The sequence below is a fragment of the Perissodus microlepis genome, chromosome 1 (assembly GCF_051167445.1).
Source record: "Perissodus microlepis isolate ML-2025 ecotype Zambia chromosome 1, ASM5116744v1, whole genome shotgun sequence".
Classification (NCBI taxonomy): domain Eukaryota; kingdom Metazoa; phylum Chordata; class Actinopteri; order Cichliformes; family Cichlidae; genus Perissodus; species Perissodus microlepis.
In genome coordinates this window covers 19326796-19347272 of record NC_140461.1, presented here as the reverse complement: position 1 = coordinate 19347272, position 20477 = coordinate 19326796, and the positions used below count along the sequence as shown (strand labels likewise).

At 38.5% G+C, this 20477-nt stretch overlaps 1 long non-coding RNA gene across 8 annotated transcripts in view; it reads right to left on the bottom strand.

The window, feature by feature from the left end:
• LOC146393732 (uncharacterized) overlaps positions 1-1342 on the bottom strand; it is a 115052-nt gene extending 113710 nt beyond the window's left edge. For all 8 annotated transcript variants that reach the window (XR_014800691.1, XR_014800690.1, XR_014800692.1 and 5 more), the window contains exon 1: positions 826-1342. This is a non-coding gene — a long non-coding RNA (uncharacterized LOC146393732). The remainder of the gene's footprint in view (positions 1-825) is intronic.
• Between the last annotated feature and the right edge of the window lie 19135 nt (positions 1343-20477).

Genomic DNA, 20477 nt, shown 5'->3' with positions numbered 1-20477 from the left:
CTATACGCAATGTTTTCTCCATTGTAAACTACCATTTCTTATTGCACTGGTTGGCAGCTACAATGAAAGAGTACTACTACTGCAACAGACAGTACCAATCTGCCAATCGCTCGCAAGAGGAGGAGGGGGTAAAGAGTAGACCTAAGGGGCTATGCCTGAAGCTCAATAGCAGCTGTTTACAATGTCACAGACACAAAAGAGAGACAAAAAATGCAAACACGAGGATGCATACTAATGAACTGCCAAAACAAATTATAATCAGCAGCCAGACAGCAATTAATCTTTTCCTCTTTGTTTTCAACTTGTGGTTATCAAAAGTAATAACACGTTCTGTGCCCCACTGAATATTTTACTACTTCTAAGAGAGAAAAAATCTGCATAAAAAGATCAGAATTTCTTCATGTGTAGCAAGTCAATCAATAGCAGAGAGCAATGCCGTCATTCTAGCGATTCATCTACATTCCCAACAATTGTAACAGACTTTAATTCCTATAGGCTCGATATACGTGGCAGCCTGAGAGCCAAGTGAGAGAGTTGGCATGGAAATGACTGGAAGTTATTGGAATGGGCACAGAAAGCATGGGAACAAGGAGACAAGCCGAGTTCAAGAAACATCGAAGGGGAGGTGCTGGCCTGGCTGCAGCCACACTGGGGGTAGTGAGGCCGTGGGAACTCATTACATCTTCCACACCCACACTCCACAGCTCCACGACTTTTTTTTTGCCCCCTTCTTGCCCACCACCCAAAAGACATGAACAAACTCCACCCTTTGAGGATATACCCTCCCGCACTAAACTATCATAAACAGATGCAACGCAGACTTACCAACTGGCTTGAATCACAGTTTGGGGGACTCTCTGGGTTGGAAGGAACGTTTCTGTTGCTCCAGCGCGGTCTGCTGGCATCGGGCACAGAGCCAAGGATGGGCATCGCTGCGAAGACAACGGAGGATTTCGTTAAGTTCGTTTTCGCGATTAATATGCACAATTGGAATTAAAACAGTAATTAGCAACGCATGGATATTCATTCACTGGCACCAACAATTATTGTTAATTGTTTCCCTGGGATTTATTTGGAAGACGGGCATGGTTGTGCAATATGAATAATTAAGGAAGTCATCCAAAGGAAGGGATTATAACATCTTTGTGCTTGCTACCCAACACTGGCACTACCAAGATGTCTGAATCTTGTAGTACCACCACTGAGGAAGGACCGCTTGAAAGATGGCATCTTTTTGGGCATCGCAAACGCAACAATCATGATCGCAAGAAATGCGATTAGCAATTTATTTCATAATTGGTGGCGTATTTCCTCTCCATTCATCACATGGAGACACATGGATATTCTAATCTTTCGGCGCTAATGAACTTTGGATAATCACCCCTTTATTTAATTCCATGGGGGATGTTAATTGTGCAGTGTCTTCATCACACAAATGGATTACAAAAAAAAAAAAAAAAAAAAGGGCTTGCACGAGAGAGCAGAATGGAATTGGGGGTGGAGTGTGTGTGTGTGTGTGTGTGTGTACATGTGTGTGAGAGAGAGAGAGGGTAAGCAAGAACGGAGATATTTTTCTTCCTTCGTTATATGCCAGTAGTCAAATAATGCCACAGTACTCACAAACAAGCTGAGAATAGCTCCAACATTGCCAGTGATGTTTAAGTGCTCCCTCTTGGAAAAACCTGGTCTCTTTGCTCTCTGCATGCTCTCTAGAGCACCAACTCTCACATATGAAGACATCTGCCTTCCCTGGTTCTGGATCTTACAAAGCTGGAGTGAGAAGAAACCCTCCTGGAATCTAATTTCAATCAAACTGGATGCTATGCGTGTTATTCAAATGATTAGTGCATTAGCGGCATTCATCTTTGTAAGAGTGGTGTTGGTGCCCTGTCGAAGCGGAATGCAGAAGAGACAACAGACACTGTGGCAGGCACTTGCTAATGTCTTCTGTGCTTAATCATTCTACAGCAGAATGGTTTTATGCATGTTTCATTTGCATATCATTAAACCGCTGAGGCATACGGGCAAATGGCAGCATCGAGTGAGAGAGTGGAAACAGAAAAGCATAAAATATAAAGAGGGGGGAAAAAAGCAACTCATTATGCGATAACAATCTTCAAAGCTGTGCGCTTCGTTTCTGGCAACCTGTCAATTCGTTTATTTCAACATTAATTAAAAAAAAAAAAAAAAAGTCAGTGCGCTCAGCCTTTTTAGCGAGGATTAATTGAGCACCTTACAATCCGTGCGAGAAGCCATCGCAGATAGACTGAATGTCTGTTCATGTAGAACTTAACGGATGTTTGTGGATTTTTGAATGGAACAGAAATTAGATTTTTAATTGCGATCTCAGACTTGTGATCAGCAAAGGCGGGGACTGAAAGAAGCAATTTGCTGTGATTTAATGTGATCTTGTGCAAGAGCTTAAAAGTGTTATATGAGTGAGAGCAGGTGAACGCAGGTGTGATTTGGACACAGTCTAAGTGACAGGGACAGGACTAAAACACTGTCATACTTGAAGAGAATAATTGAGACTAATCTGTTGCATGTTTTTTTTCCCATGATTCACTAACATAACAGAAAACTTCAGGTTACATCTCACATAAACATGCCTAAAATATTCACACAACTAAACTTGACACTGGTTATTCCTTTGGAATCAGGCCTATTATATGTGTATTAATTTGTGAGAACTGAGCCCCCACCAAATCCAGTGAATTTCAATATTTTATAGTCACACAGGACACAGGTAGAGAAAAGTAATTAAATGTGAACCACAATCATTCCACTATCAAGATTAAATAATAGCAAGCAAAAGCAAAAACCTTTTAAATCATAAAGACCCATAAAGAAGATTCGGAATATGCAACCTTTTTGAAAACAAAGCAAGTAACCAAATTTAAAGTTCAGGTTATTTTTTAATCAAATAGCTTTTAAATAACAAAATAATACCCCAGTGAGTTACAAAATTAACAGCTTGGAAAAACAATCCAGCGACAGTCAAAATGTGGCTGCACAGATACCTGCATACGCAACTGCGGATCATCCCTTTTTCCATTTTGTACATCTTTGCTTAATTCTTCCCCTACGTAAGGCAAATCCCCCCCCCCCCCAAGCCAGAATATTCAAATGAACTGAGCTTCACGCTTCACACAATTAGCCATGTTTAGTAATTTGAGAAATGAGTGCCGCAGGGACGAGGGGGAGGGGCGGCACAGATGAGGAAGCAGGTTGGCAGGGGAAGCCCAGTGAAGTGGGCGGGTATAAGCCTGGCGCTTTGTAACCATGGCACATGCAGATGTCGCTATAGTTCTTCCAAAAGCTTCTACCAACCGAGTGGGAACGAGGAATTTATTTGGCATCACATACCTCCACCATGCGTTTCTAATGAGTGAAAACTGGTGGAGTGTGGGAATCAGGCTGGCAGCCAGGGCCAGAGGTACTGATATGGGTGAGACCAAGCTTGGGGGAGATCCCACCCAGTATGAGAGAATGTGGATGCAAATAACGAAGTGGGAGAGGTTAAGCAATACCAGCGAGGTGTCAGTGTATTTCCAAGCCTGTCATAAGATCTAGACATTATGCAGGGAGCTGATATTAATATGCATGCAGGCCCTCTTTATTATGCAGCTCAGCATGCAGTAATATTGCTAGGCTGTTCGTGCCATGCCTTAGTTACTCTCTTAGAATGTTATCTCTCACTGAACAAACACAGCCCTCATTTCTTCTCCCTCCTATTAAAATGTTTAATTACAGATCATATCCATCGAAGCCAATTTGAAAAAGAAACAGAATCTCAAATGACGAGGCCCATCACTGAGAGGAAGCAAGATGACAACACTAAATTGTCAGTAAGATGATACAGTCTGTATATTATAAATGTAATTTCACGGCTTCCTTTAGCATCCAGAATTCATTTATTTGATAGCGGAAGTAGCAGATGTAGTTAGTTATTATTTCTTTAAAAATACTCACTTTTATACAGCGTATAAGAAATATAATGTCACATATATATGTCACATCCATTCAATCAAAAAATTATTGAAACAAACTACACAGCATATACTACATCCATACATTTTTACTCGATAAATATAATGTTTCCCAAAATTTCACATGCAATTACTGTGCTAAAATTCAGCATAACTGAAGGTGGTCAAAATATAAAAATGTATCAAGCACAACTGCATCTGAATGTAAGAGACTGGAGCTAATCACCCTTCATTTCCTTGAATACAACAAAAAAGTGTCACTAAGTTTTCCACAAAATATACACATTGCAAAGTTCTGGACTAGGCTGTATAACAGGAAACCTACCTGTTATCCATCTTTCATTTATAAGGCAGCTACATATATAACTCAGTGGGTCAGTGTAACCTCACCTAAGAATTTGCATAGCCATTATTCTTACCTTTATGAATCACATAGACATGTAGTCAGTAAGAATGAACCACCTAGATGTCTGAATTGGACCAGCCAAGCTTAGAAATAGCATCTCTTTAACCACTGTCTTGTCTGCAGTCTGCAGATTAATTGGTTCCTGGTAATTCTATCAGATTATTATTAATACGCTGTCATGGAGGCAATCGTGGTGACCCCCTGGATCTAGCGGGTTCTTTATAAAGTGGTGTGAAGGTCAACTGTCAATCAGCATGCACAATATGATAATCAGTCAAGTCAGAACGAGCATGCCATTAACACCAGCAGTAATGGCTGACGAAAGAACTGTCATAACAGCAAGCCTCCGGGGACGAACACTTATAGATTGGCTGGGAAAGAGGGAAAGAGGAATCTCAGTCCCAGAAAGAATGTTGCATTTGTGAAATCCTGTATTTGAGACAACAGATGTGGCTGTAGCATTACCAACACCTTTAACTAGCTAAAACACATACTAGATACTAGTTCATATCTAGTATCCTTTTTAAGTGTTTACCAATATAACAATTTTATGTGAAAGGCCAACTCTTCTTCCTTCAAACTGAAGTAAAATTACTTTGCACTTGACAGACATGTCCTGTGTAAAGTAGACTGGGAACTCACTGTACTAACTGAGCAGTGCTTAAACCATACTATGGCTGTCAGAGATATAAAGATGTACCATCTGAGTGTGACTATTCTGCTCGGTCTACTGAGAAGCTGCCCGTTTCAGAGAGGGCAGACTTCACTGCCCATGAGAAATCCACTGGATACTAAAAAGAGTAGGCCATCCTATGGGATACAGTCACTAAATGCCCTTCATGAGTCCTGCATGCTCCATGAGATTCAGAGTGTGTGTGTGTGTGATTGTTAGTAAGCGTACAATTTACTGTCTGTGCAACAGAAAGAGACGAAAGATATTAGAGACCAGGCATAGTCCCTGTACAGGTCAGAGTTTAACAAAGAAGAAAGAGAAAGAAGTAAGTGAGGAGGGAAGACGAGACAGAGAGAAAAAGACAGTGAGCTGGAGTTGAAGTGAATGTGCATGAGATGAGACGGTGTGAAAGAAATGGTTTGTCTGTGCTATGTCCCACAGGGCCTGAACTGGGCGGCTGGCAAGGGAGCCATTACATGCATGTCTCTGACAGCTCACTCTCTCATTACGCTAGCAGACAGTTAACACCACCATCCTTACACCCCAGCTTTGTAATGTAGTCCATATCATCGCCCAAATACACTTTAATAGTTTTAGTGCCTACTTTGATACACTGTACATTAAGAGCTACTTATAAAGAACGATACTTTAAATTTGAGCTCTAAAGAACCACTTAAAGCCTGGACCATACTTAAGTATTGCCTTGGCATAAAATACTAGAGTAGCCATGGGCGTTTTCTAACAGATAAACTAAGTTATCATCACTCTTGGTTCCCACAACATAAATTAAATGATCTGAAGAAAGAAAATAAACCATGTTTATCAGAATGTACACATCTTTCCAAATTAATTACAATTAATGACAAAACAAGAATTATAGAGTTCTACTTCAGTCAAAATGCACTACTGTATTTAATACTGCTAATTATTCAGAAGGTTTGTCAATATCTAAACAGAGGAGTCAGATATATTGTCAGATGTATGCGACTCCACATATTTGTTGAACATAACGTGTAGGGCTATATAGAAAACATGTCATCACAGACAGCTGCATGAAAGATTTCACAGGACTCTGTACTCCTGTGAAAAACTAAGTACACCCCTATTTCTTCAATAGTAAATAATAGACCAGGTGCTGCAAATCAAATGCACCTGATTATTTAATCATCAGCAAATGTGAGCACCTCCAAAAAAGCAGAAGTTTTCTATTACACAAATTTCCCTGGAGTGGACGTCGCAGCAAACTCATCCCAAGGTCAGACCGCGCAGTGCTCAGAGAAATCGAAAAAAACAAGCACAATGTGTTAGACTATATAGGCCCAAGGTAGCATGTTACTTGTTAAGGTTCATGAATGTTAAAGTTCATGACTGTACAATTAGATCAAGATTGAAGAAGGATGGCTTGTTTGGGAGAGTTTCCACAAGAAAGCTTCTTCTATCCACAAAGAACAGCACAGCTTAGGTTTAATGTGCATCTGAAGAAATCACAAGACTTCTGGAACATAACATGATTGTATAGATGTGTGGCCATAGTGCAAAGCAGCACATTTGGTGAAAAACAAACAGAGCGTATTAGTTAAAAACAACGCTCACAGGACCTGGGCACCTTGCAGACACTGAGTCAACAAGAAATTTCTCTGCACTCCAAAGTACTCTACAGTCAAATGTAACACCATCTGTCCACCAGAAACTTGGTCATGCAACAGGGTCATAAGTGCATCAGCAAATCTATTTCATTAGATTTCATTCTAGTCAATGGAGAGAGAAAAAAAAAGAATCAGTGGTTTGGCCCTGTTAAATTCCAGACTTGATTTCAACCTAGCTGAAATACTGTTTTGTCATCTTAAGAGAGCTGTGCATAAATATGCCAGCAAATATCACTGACCTGAAACAATTTTGTAAAGAAGAACTGGGCAACATTTCTCTAGAATTATGTGAGAGATTGATAAAGTCATACAGAAAAATATTACTTCATGTTTTGGTGCTATAGGTTGTACAAGCTACTGAATCACCAGGTGTACTTTGTTTTCTATGAGTCCTGTGAAAACCTTTTTCACATGACTGTAGGTTGTTCAGAAGAATCGCTTTTTATAATTTAATTTTTTACTAGATTTTGTAGTACATCAACTATAACAGCATCAAACAGTGTTTCACACCAAGTTACCGAGTAATTAGTGAAGTACTTTCATGAAAAGTAAATGAATAACCCCATCACTTTCCCTTTAAACATAACTTAGTTTTTGTATGTTTATACATCATTTTTGGCTCCTAAAAATATGTTATTTATATCAATATAAATAATCAGCATTATTCTTTTTTTTTTCCTCCAAAAAATAAAACCTTTTAATATGCTGAAATGCTTTTACATAGACCTAAATGCAAATAACAACCATGTCAGACAGAGTCTGCAAAGAGCAGGGGCCAGAGATATAAAAAGAACAACAAATTACATCTGCTTGTTACATGTCACATAACAACCGTTTCAGGGTCAAAATGTTCTTTAAGAACTCAGAAATAAACAGTGTCACACCACTGAGGGTTAAAGGGGTGTAAATTCTTTCAACTTTAATAGTGTAATTAGTGTAACTGTTATCCCAGGTGGTACAATCAAGATTTACCATTTACTAGGTTCAAGAAGTTAGAGCTAAGAAGTAAATCAGTTTAGTTCTAGTTCATTTCTTAAAGAGGACTCTCCATGTTGTGGCAGAGGTATTCTTACTGAAACAAAAACTTGCAGCTATAGCTTTGGTTGCAAACAAAGTTCCAAACTACGTGTATCAACAAGGATAGTAAACTTGGGTTAGTTCAAATTTAATAATGAGCTCCCACCCCCAGGGTAGATAAAAAGACTGGTCTGGATTTAAGTATTAGGTTAAGGGTTAAATTGATTAAAATATGCATGCTGTGTGTCAGTCAAGTGTAGCAACTGCAAGTGGCCAATCAAGGGAAAACATACAGCAGGACATAAATACTGAAAATAATAAATATACATAAGGTGACTTTCATAATAATGATTCTGAATTTTGACAATGACAACAGCCAAATACTGCAGCTTACTTTTGCCTTAAAACTGCCTTTTTTATTCCCAGATTACAATTATTTGTTCTGGGCCTAAAGCAGCTGTATCTCCCTTCCTCCACCTCTTTTACTCAAGTTTTCTTGTATCAATTTATCTGTCAACAGTAAAATATACTGATTCTGGTTAAATTTGTTCCTCTGACTCCATCCATTCTGATAGCCTTATTCTGATGTGTTATGTCTAGAAAGCAGATCTTCCTAAACTCAGCACGTTGGATAGACATCCATAGTTTTGGTAGAACGAGATGTTCTCTTTTCGGCACGCCATACTCATCTAATAATACTGAAGTCCAGCTAAAACACTATGAGCCTGTGACACTGAGAACCCTTAGAAATTACATGTTATTCACAATTTACTGTACTGTCTAGAGACAACCTGTCTAGTTGAAATCTCCCCTGTCCCTCCTACTCAAAATGAGCTGAGCCTGTGAATGTGATGAGAAAAAGGCAAAAAAGCACTTATAAGAATAGAGCTAGGCAAGCACACATGAACATGACCTCTGCTGGCAGTGGAAAAATCTGCTGCCTCCACACTTTATGGCTAAAGGGCAATGACAGATTTAATTGGACTGAAAAAGACATTTCTTCAAGACTTTTTGGCAAATCTTAGTGCTAAGGTTATGAGAACAGCTCAAAAAAAAAAAAGTAGGACCCATTTTTTTCCTGAGCAAGGCCATATAAATCTGCAGCTGCATTAGTACAGTAGTACATTAGTCAATTTACTAATATCAGTAAAGAAGAGTATTTTTGAATAGAGCTGTCTGATATTCAACCTAATGCTTTTAAAACAGACAAGTAAATGTAGAGTATATATGTTAATGGCTCTCCAGTAAATGATTGATTAGGTCAACATTTACACAGTCTTTCTGTTTAGAAGTTGACACGAGCAGTGGAAGGTTAATTGTCTCTTGTAACTCATATTAAAAAATATTTAAAGTATACATTGTTCATGCAACTCACTAAACCTGAGCAGAGGACTATAGCACAAAGCCTGTTCCTCACATACATTAGAGGCAAGCTTATATAAAGGTTGCAAAGGAAAGAAGGAGGGAATGGAAATACTGTAGATGAGGGCCTTGTTTGAAAGCAACTGACACAAGAGGCTTATAATAGGGACCTTGAGGTCCATTTTCATTCTTATTCCCACAAGCCAATGACATTAACCAGTGTTTTCAGTACAAATCTGTAGAATTGCTTCAGTTAGGGCCAGAACAAAAAGAGAAAATATGCCTTTTAAAGCTAACAGTCTTTTATGCCTTTTACTTCTCATAACCTTCCATAGATTTGCTTACTTGTGTCTAAGCTCTGGGAGGAAGTTTCAATCAATTGATCAAAACGGAATTTTTTTTCCCATATAATTCACAATTTGGTCAATAACATGGTAGAATATTGGTCAACTTCCACAGGAACTCAACAGCTGGACCTCATCTTAGCCAAAGCCTTTTAGTAATATTTTTACTTTACAATAAGAAAGATGTGCAAAATCAGACCAAAACAAGGAGTACTATGAACCCGGTTGGGGCAGCATGGTGGAACAGTGGTTAGCACTGTTGTCTCGCAGCGAGAAGTTCCTGATTCGAATCCACCATCTTTCTGTGTGAAGTTCGCATTTTCCCCTCAATGTTTGTGTGGGTTCTGTAGGTACTCTGCCTCCCACAGTCCAAAAACATACAGCTAGAGCCAACTCTCTTGCTTTTCCTTGAAGATCTATGTCACCCTTCTGATAGAAAAGTAATTGTACTGGATATCACAAAGACTTTGTTCCATAGAACAAATTCTTACTAAAACAAATTGGACTCTGTGCGCAATACACGTGTGAAAACAGCTCCAAAGGGAAAGTAATGAACTTCTTTTCAAAAGATACTAGGCCCAATTAATGGATCATTGTTGGTCTTTCCAGTACAATTTCCCAATTCTTTAGATAGCTTCAGAAATTAAGTGAGTGAGGATATTTGTCACCTCCAAAGCTCTCCTTGCTCTGGACTTCTTGTAAGGTGATCATAGTGTTCTTCTAAGCGCTCAGTATAAGAAATTGATTTTATCCTTTTCATAAAAAATGCCTTTCAACCTTGCCTTAATCTATGCCTTGACACATTGCAAGCATAAAGACATAAAGTAAGCACCTTGGACTTTTTTTTTGAATGCAGTATGAACCTTAAACCCGATCTATACTCGTGCTGACTTGACCAACCCTGAAAACTATACACAATTAGTTCAGTAAATAAAGAAGATTCACCTCACTGCAAATGTCACAGCCAAGGTCCTGAATGGTTTATAAATAAGAGACTTCTATCCTTTATTGTGGCAGCACTATACATTACAGCTCGTTAATAACTGACTATAGTCGTATATAATGACTATAGTAAACTAATATTTTAATGAGGGTTAACAGTTTATACCATGTAATTAATAAAGTAATAACTGGCTGCAAAAACATAAAAGCTTGGTATCTTCTTTGTTTTGAGTTACGGCCAAAAATATGTGACAGTGACTTTCACATGTTAGGCAGTTAATAGACAGCTCAAATATATCAATTTCCACTCTAGCTACACATGTACAAAGAGAATCAGTTAAAATAATTAAAAATAAAACTGTTTATTTAGAACACAGTTTAAATCAACAACAGCACGGTTTGTTAAAACCACATACAAACCATTATGAAATGGTACATTACATCATTCACTTTGAGGCGCCATTGCAAATATTAAAGCTAAATAAGAGCCTTTGATACAAGCCTACAAGGCCCACGATTAAATTGGATTTTCCCAGCGGTTTCACAATTTGAAACATCCATCATTTATTATTAAAGATGGAAATCAAGGGAAGAAAAGGAAGTATTGCTTTTGGCAGCACGAGGAAGCCCTGTGCTAAACACCACCCAACTTCTCCACAGCCTTACCCTTTCACACACAAATAACTGTGGGTCCACATCATTACCATGCTGGCATACACCTGCTGTGCACCAAGATTGCAAACCATTTAAACAGCTTCTCAGTCAGTGCATTCAACAGATATCCTGCTGCCAACCACATGGGTGACACAAACACAAGAGGATTCTTGATGCCAAGCAACAATGCAGTCTTAAATTCCCGGATAAAGTAAATTTAGTTGCTTTGAACCAGAAGGCGACCACTAGTATATTTTTATACTAATAAACATGCAGCATCCCCATCAATAATATGTGACATGATACATTTTAGTCATTCTGACAGAGCCTTGGCTAGTTTTAAGGTGATGTCTTACTGGTAAATCTTTTCCAAAGCAGTGATGGTATTAAGCTGCTATTAAGCTCCTTTATGCACCTTGACTTTGCGCCAATCTTTATATTTAACCCAAGTCAGGTCGGATGTGAGCTAGACACGCTTGTGCCAAATGTTGGGGTGTTTAATAGATGCTTTTTTTTTTTACTACAATATATGACCTCTGCCTGTTTTTCCTTTTTTAACTAAAGGGTGGTTAACTGATGGTATAAGTGGTGTGACGTAGTAGCTGTGTTTAATGTTTAAATGTTGCAAGTTTGCCATTTAGCAATGGTCAGTAAAAGCACATAGGTGTGTTTTAATGTGCGGTGGCATCCAGATATGAGTATTATACACAAGTTGCAGAGGCAAAATGAACAGCTGTACAACTGCAGTTAAAAATGTTAAACTTTTAGCTCTTCCTTCTCAAAGGATTTCAAACTTTCTCAGTAGTGAGAACTTTTTAACATCTGGTGAAGTAGCCCTTTACAAACTCATGACTGTATTTTTGAGAGGCTACTAAAATAAGCTGCTTGTTTTAATGTTAAACATTAATGTTTATTCTATACATTTCTACATGATGTTCTTTTATCCTGCTGTCTGAAACTGAATCTGTATTATCGTTGTTTCCCCAGAAAGCTGGCAGTTCAAAGAACAAGGGTAACTTGTTTTTTTGAAAATATAATGTTAGTATTTCGTATCCCCTAAGACCTTTAACCCCACATTACCTAACACTTTTTTCCCCTCTATGTTGTGTCACACATTACTGGAAGTAAAAGCGAATCCAACAGGTACTAAGTGGCACTGAAATTTCCCTATGTAGGACCAAACCGGCATGCTAATTCCATGCCAACTCCATGCATCAACAAGTTCAGCAAGTTTACTTGACCAACTACACAGGTGGTCATAAAGTTTGGCTTCTCTGCACATTTGATGAATACCAAAAGCCATCATTGTTGCTGTATACTTGTAGGGTCTTTCTGCACCATTTCTATAACAAAACTGCCTCTTTTGAAGGAAAATTAATTAAAAAAAAAATATCTGAGCTCCAGGTTTACTTAATCAGTTAAAAAATAAAGACGATTTATATGGCAATAGATGCTGAGACAGCGATATGTATATGTCGTCTGCATGATGGATATATAATGTCAGGCAGAACACGGGTTGGGGTCATAAAGCTTCGAATGGCCCCCACAGAAACACAGGCTGGTAGTGCACCTCTCAAAGACACCCTGGAAATCCGTCTTAATAAAAGCTCCTCAGTGTCCTTTTGTGATCCTGCAGTGTATTATCAATACACTGCAGTTAAGTGTTGCAATTAGACCAGCCTTTTTCATGCAAATCAATTTGACAGCACAACAATCAGTTAGTTATGCTAGCCCCTGCTCTCTCATTCTCAACTCTCTCCTTCACTCCCTTGGCCTCTCCCTCCCTTCCATGTCATTTTCTCAGGCATTTGCAGAGGTTGCCACATTTGCATTATTTATCATAAAAGGATAGAATATGCATAACTCAAGGCAAGAGTGTGGTTATTAGTACCGTATAACAAATGTTCAATACAAATTGCAGCCATTTGCCTCACTCTTGCTGAAATGCATTCCCAAAATGTAACAGGATAATACTGCATTTTAGCTAATCAACAATGGGGCATGTTGAACATTCAAAGCCAAGTAAACAGGTCTACGTTCTGCAGTGTTCACGGGCTACATATTGCATTCCCACCTCCTCTGTGTGTGGAGACCTGATAGTAATTTACCAAAATCATGCCACTTGACAGTTGCCACTAGTCTCTAGCCTTGATAGGATTTTAGCCTGAAACAAAATTCAAATAAACACACACAACTAAATTGCATGACTAATCATCACAAATATGTGTGTCTGAGACCTCTTGAGCAGCAGCTTCCACATACAACCATTATGATTCATGTGCTTTTGGAACGATGGTCACTGAGAATATTAATAGATACCATTTACTCATAGGAGGAGTCCCATCAAAGTCCTGCGTGGAGTTGTCCTGGTATGATCAATGGATGTGCTTTTATTACCATTAAGGAATAATTTACAAGGCAAATACGAAAACAAGTTTTGAATTATGATTACTTAATCAAACACTGAATCTTGAGTTTGAGTTATGTACAAGCTTTAAATCTGTGTTTGTGACAGCTTGCAGATTTTATTCTTTGTGTAGCGGTGTTCTTAGTAGGATAAAAGTCTATATGAGCATATCTGTTCCACATACCCAATATACTGAGCGTGTGTGTGTGTGTGTGTTCACAAGGTCTTTTAGTCTCATTAACATGCCGGCCTACTATAAAAAAAATGATCTAAATTCATCTCTTCATCAAAGTTCTTAGTTAAGTACAGAGGCAAGATGGTGAGACAGTCTGGTAAAATCAGAAGGAAATAACTGCATGTGATCTTTTTTCTAAGGGTCAAATAAATTAAATCTGACAGAAAAAATATCGAGGGAGAATTTAAAAGAGATAAAAAAAAAATGGAGCTGTGGGCGAGAGATGAGAAAGAGAGCATGCGTCTGTGTGTGACAGAGAGAGAGAGAGAGAGAGAGAGAGCGCGAGAGAGAAAGAGGAAGAGAGAAACTCAGGAACTGCAGGATGGTCTGTATGCCTTTAAACTGAAGTCTCAATCTTATGTAGTTTTGTTCCTTAAAAGGAAATCAGAGGACTTAGCTGAGGCATTGCCTTCAAAGTCATGAATAAACATTGAACTGCCTTTCTGTGCATACATCATACATCACAAGATGACACTACCTAATGGAGGAGGAATCCTTGCCCTCCAACACATGAATAGGCAGTGAAATTACCCACATGCCGCAGCCGCATGGTTCTAAAATGGACCGCTAAGGGAGAGAAAGGAAGGGGCTAATGGGAAGAAAGGAGGACTAGTGAGAAAAGGAGTCTCTCAATAAAGTGGATCCCTGTAATAACCACTTTCTCTCTGCTCTGATAGACCCATGTTAAATGCAGGGGGGGAAAAGTCATATATACTGCAATAATCATTCATAATTACAATGAAAATTGACTCTTTCTGTTAGTCTCCAAGGGCAGTTTCTTAATTCTTGGAAACTACTTGCCACTTGTGAGACCCTTCCTATCATTTCTAAAAGTGTCGATTTTAATAGCATATTAAGTGGAGGTTTCTATTTAAGAGCAGACTATTAACAAAGTTACAGTGAGGCTTTTATGCTATTACTTATTATGCATATATATCTGAAGCCAAAAATCTTTATGTTCTGTACAAACCATAGACTGTATGTGAAGGATGGAAATAGTGCACAGGTCAGAAACGTTAACGCTGCATTCTTTCTACTGGCCAGCAAGGAACAAATTCTCTAGTTATAAATAGAGTTCATTTGCAAAAAGAGATAAACATGGTTGTGTTGTTTAAACAATGCTTAATCGGTAATAAGAAGCTTAAAGTGTGCTAAGAAAACATCTTTCACACCGTTACACCACCAGCAGCATCTTTAACCATTGATACAGAGCAGGATGGATCTATGCTTTTATGTTTTTTTAACCTAATTCTGACCCCACCATCCAAAAGTTGCAGCATACCTTCTGCATACCTTGGTTGCAACAAGTAGTTACCTCAGTTACTGCCCGCTTATCTACTTAAAGCACTCTGGCAGTTCTCCTCATATCTTTGGCATCAACAAGGGATTTTTGATGCTAACTGTATAATTTCTTTTTCAGACAACTCTATAAACTCTAGAGATGGTTGTTTGGGAAAACCCCAGTAGATCAGCATTTTCTGAAATATGCACATCTGGCACTAACAACCACACCACAATCAAAGACTCCTAAATCATCTTTCTCTCCATTCTAATTGGTTTAAAGTTTAGCTGGTCCTCTTGACCACATCTACATGTCTAAATGCACAGAGCGGCTGCCAAGTGACTGGCCGATTAGATGTTTGCATTAATAAGGAGTTGAACAGATATACCTAATAAAAAGTGTCCAGCAAGTGTATATATTATATATTGCATATTAAGTCCGCATATGTATGAGGGCCAAAAGCTCAGGCTTCAGACTCTAATGCTTATTTTCTGACAGTTAATTCTACCCTTGGATTTGTTATGGTGTCATAGTGTGGGAGCATCCTTAATGTGGTCAAGCATACATATTCCAACGAGGAAATTAGCCTCACCCACCTACTGTTTAAACCTTCAGTTTGCAAGGGACAGCCAATCAGAGAAAAGTTGGCTTAAAGTGAGAGTGGCAAAATCCAAGAATCAAAATAGGGACCTAGAATTAAGCAAATTAGTCTCCCTTTAAAGCAGTGTTAAATTAGTGTATGTGAAATATGTTTATTAGTATATATTTACCGGTGTGGCTTGGTGCAAAAAGTGAAACTGTTGTGAGACAATAGACCAGCTGCAGAAAATGTCATCTACTAGCTTACAATGGAGGCCAACTGATAAGACCTGGTGCCAAACCCAGAGTGTAAGGTGCAAGTCAAAGTGCTACATCTGGTGAAGAGGGCAATGGCAGACTGCACCAGGGAATAAATCAGAAACAATTGTTCTGCAAATCTATTTTAGTACTTCAATCTGCTTGAAAACTATTACATTATTTTACTCCTTATGATCCAACAACAACAGTCAGTAAAACAGAAAATATTGCTAAACTTATAACAAAAGACCACACAGGCAAATGTCTGCTAAAATCTAGTTAAATTACTTGCGTTGATCAATGAATAATTTGTGATAAGGGTATGAAGAAAAGACTCCTCAGCTTGAACTCCTGTATGTCCTCCATTTCCTATCTGCAAGCGTGGGTGCATCAACCACAGAGACCCTAAGGCAACTATGCACAAGACATTTCCACAGAGGATCACTTGGAGAATATCCATCAGGCTGAGATACTAATTAGTGTGAGTCCATGTATGCATGTGAGTGCATGACTGTGCATGCGCATGTTGGAGCAGAGAGATGTACACCTAGCCAGGAGTGAGAGCAATGTTGTGCAGCCGAGTGCAGTAATTTCTTTGATCATTTTTAATGGCCATTCTTTCATGTGAGGCTGCTGCTCACACACAACTCACTGCAGGTGTCATCTCATTCCTTCAGTTGTGGGATTAGTATGCAGCAGGCAATAAAAAGCCAGGCCATTACACTGTGCAGCACACATACATAATCTCAACACAGTGGGATCATTACCTTTTCAAAGGATTATATCAGCTCACAGTCTACAGAGAGAAACAAAGAAAGCGACAGAAGCTGAGCAGAAGAGGAAAAGGAACCAAAACGAGACATAAAAAAGAAGCAGCAAAAGAGGCAGACGCAGTTACAGAATGCTCTATCAGTCAGCAATGCAATTAATGGAGGATGGACAGGAAGGTAGAGAATGATGGTTCAGTCTTCTATTTAGGGTTTGCTAGCTGAATTCAGACAGAGTTCCCTCTTATATTCTGAAATGAAGTCAAATATTCTCACCTCAACCATTCTACGGTATTCAGTAGACAAATTATTATTTGTAATGTACCATATCCTGTACCAACTTTGTTTTCTTATTTCACATACTGTATGCTTACACTGTGCCAAAAAACACCAGAGAGGTTCTGACTGTAAAGATTCTTCGGCAGTCCATCACAGGGAAAATAATCCAACCAGGTCTGTGTTGCAAGTACGATCAGACCAATGCACTGGCAACATGCTTGCCATATAGTCCCACACATAATCAATCGAATACACCCAACACCAATAACTCATGGGGAGTATTTACCCATTCAGGTCAAAGAACCACCCTACCCTCATCCCTACTGGGCCTTTCACAAAATCCTGAACAACTATAAGCGAAACAGACAGGTAAAGGTTTGTAACAAGTACTAAAAAGCCATTTTATGATATGAGAATCTGTATAAACCAGAATGTTGTTTTATTATTAATAGCTCTCAGGAGGATCTGCTAGCTGAGAAAGACTGTTGGCTCATCTCATCCACCCTCATACCGTATCTCCCATGGTGGTATGAACCTGGTGCAATTTACGCAGTTTTTATGTATTCATTTAACTCCTATAACCTGCTCTCCCTTCAGCCCGAAGCCTTTCATCCAGAGAAAGGGTTTAATGTATAGTATGTCTACATGACGGTATGCAGTCCGATGCCGAATGCTGTATCCAGTGCACTTTTAAATAATGAAACGTACTCAATAATTCAAGGGCTGCACAACAGTATATCACAATCCTAAACGATACCAAATAATTCAAATGATTTATAACTAGATCATAAATCACGGTTTCAAAGATAAAAAAAGTTTCTATTGAACAACATTAATTTCTCTGTATTAACAAAATATTAAATAGGAATGTGTAATTTATACTGCCAAGTACTTGCTCTTTGCTCTGATGCATTTGTGGTCAATACATATGACTTCTATGTCAATGAGTATGCAGCATTTTCCAAGAAGTTGGGATTCTGTGTAAAATGTAAACAAAGAAAAGCACAGCAAATAATTTTAAAAAGTTAGGACATTTCTATTACAAATTCAGTCTGTTTCAGAGCCCATAATTGCTGACAATGATTTTAAGAAATGTTCATGTGCCCATGCATTAATATGCTCTACAGAATTAGATCCGTTTTCCATACAGTAGCAAATGAAGATGTGAAAAAAAATGGCCATTCAGTTGGTTTTCAGCCGTGACCCGTGCACACAGAGATTTCTCTGAGTCTTTTATTAATTTTATGTGCCACACATGATGACATCCCTAAAATCTTGGTAGTTTTACAATTAGAGCTGTTACTCATTGCTCAAATGCTAACCAGTACAGTCTTTTGTTGTCCTTGTTCCAGTGTTTTTGAAACATGTTTCTGCTCACATCTCTGTACTATTTTCAATTAAATGTAAGTTTTAAACGATCTGCAACTTACTGCATTCTGTTTTTATTTAGTGTTTCCATTGTTGCCATCTTTATGTTTCAAAACTGGACGTGATGAGAAGAGGTGGGTCAATCAAAACAGAGTTAATTATTAATTCACTTTGACCTGAAATGTTCAGAGATGTCAAATCAGACTGCTGTTTTGCCACAACTTTCTACATGACCAGATGTCTTTATGCAACTACATGTATTGCCCCCAGTGGCCATTAAAAAGAATGCATGTTTAAAGCATTTTAAACCATTGCATTTGCTTCACTTTTTTAGACGCAGAAGCAGAGATGGACGCAGATGTCCATCTTTTATACTGTTTACAACTTCTACCCAGTGTTACTTCAGTTCCACCTGGCTGTAAACAGTAACATTTTAGCGAGGACTTGTGGAGTTTGTGCCAGCATCTTGCTTAGTTCTGGAATGATGAAGTAAACACACTGTAGCAAATTTCAGGGGTAGATTGCAAATAATGATGAATTACAAAAGGAAAATCCACTGTTAAAATTTTTACATTCTCCAATCTTTCATTAGTCTTTACTCCACAAGAAGGCAAAACTTAGTACAATAATTAGCTGACTCCAGGGACATAAATACTATCATTCTTCCAGCTTTACATTACAGCAGAGCTGCTAAGCCCTGGTATATGTAAGTAAGCCCATTAATCACCAAGAATCTGATAATATCAATTATTTCAGTAAACAAGGAAGTCCAGATCAAGGCCTCACCCTCCACTCAATCCTTGCATTAAATCACCACACAGATGGATTTAGCAGCTAATTGGAGTAAAATGGAGCTTTGTGAGGGATAATTGAGGATTTCTTTACCAAGTGTAGTAGTGTCTGTAAGTACACAGTCAATTTACAAGAGGAATGGGGTGTGTGAATCTTCACAACTGTTAATCGCACTACATGAATAATAGCATTATAGTTTTTAATGACCAAATATATTTTAAAAAACAAACAAACAAACAAACAAACAACACAGTTAAACAAAGGAAAACATCCATATTTTTTAGTCAATATCGCTTCATTTTGTTTTTTATGTTTTTTTAGCATCTTCTAATATACATTATCAGTACTGTACAGGACAAACACGGTCATGCCATGATTTTTGGTGGCCTTTAGATAATCTGAGCCATCTCCCTCTCTTCACCACTGCCCTATTTCTAAGTGAAAGTGAATTATTTGAAGTAAAAACATCTCCAAGAAATGTCTGACAGGCCTTCTGATTCTCTGGGTGAATAAGGGAAGGCTCCCACTGGTCTGATAAAAGGCTTGGGTTTCTACAGCAAATGATGCCTTTCTCCCGACTTATGCCTACACTCTGCTTTTAATTGGCCTCTTCTGTAGCTGCGAACCCTAATGACTTTGTTCCGGGATTAAAAGCCTCAGAGTGTTCAGGCAAGGCAAGGGTCCTAACCTTTTCTTGCCTGTTTCATCTCTCCTGTTTCAACACTTCCTTGCCCATATTTCTCTTATAAATTCCATCTACAGCCACAAATTCTTTATTTCCCCCCCTTTTTATTTCTACTGTTTGACTGTCTATTTCAATACACTATCCCTGTCCCTGTGAACTCTACTCGGTGCTTCTAGGAAGGCTTGATGAGCCAAGTACTGAAATATAATTTAATGCACTAAAATGAAAATGCTGTCAAACATCATACGATAACGTCGTACATAAGTTATGTAATGTTTAATTCACTAATCTAGTTTGATTCCGCAAATACAGAAACTTTAACATAGGCATAAAAATACAGGAGGAGCTTCTTGAGAATAGCAACCTACTTAAATTACTACTTAAACAGAGTAGAAGGAATTTCTTAATACTAGGCAGTTTAAGTTCCAAAAACACAAGTTTGTCTAAGCACGGAATCAGTAACAGTGAAAGAAGAAAATTTTTTATACCCATCTTGTATGGTTTAAAACATATTTAGGTTTGATGTACATTTGCGATTCACTCATTCCTTATTCCAGAATGGCTGTCAATCCCCTGCTACCCCACCACTACCCAATTCACCTCTCTCCTAGATGCCCAGACAAGGCCAGTGCTGAATGATAGAGTAATCGATGTGAGGCCTAATCACCCAGCTTAACTCTAATACCCTGGACTGGTCCACATCATTATCATATCAGCCTCCACACATTTCGAGGTGACATGGTTGGCAAAAGATTAAGGACAATCTTGTAAAGAGGCACCGCACTTTTCAAT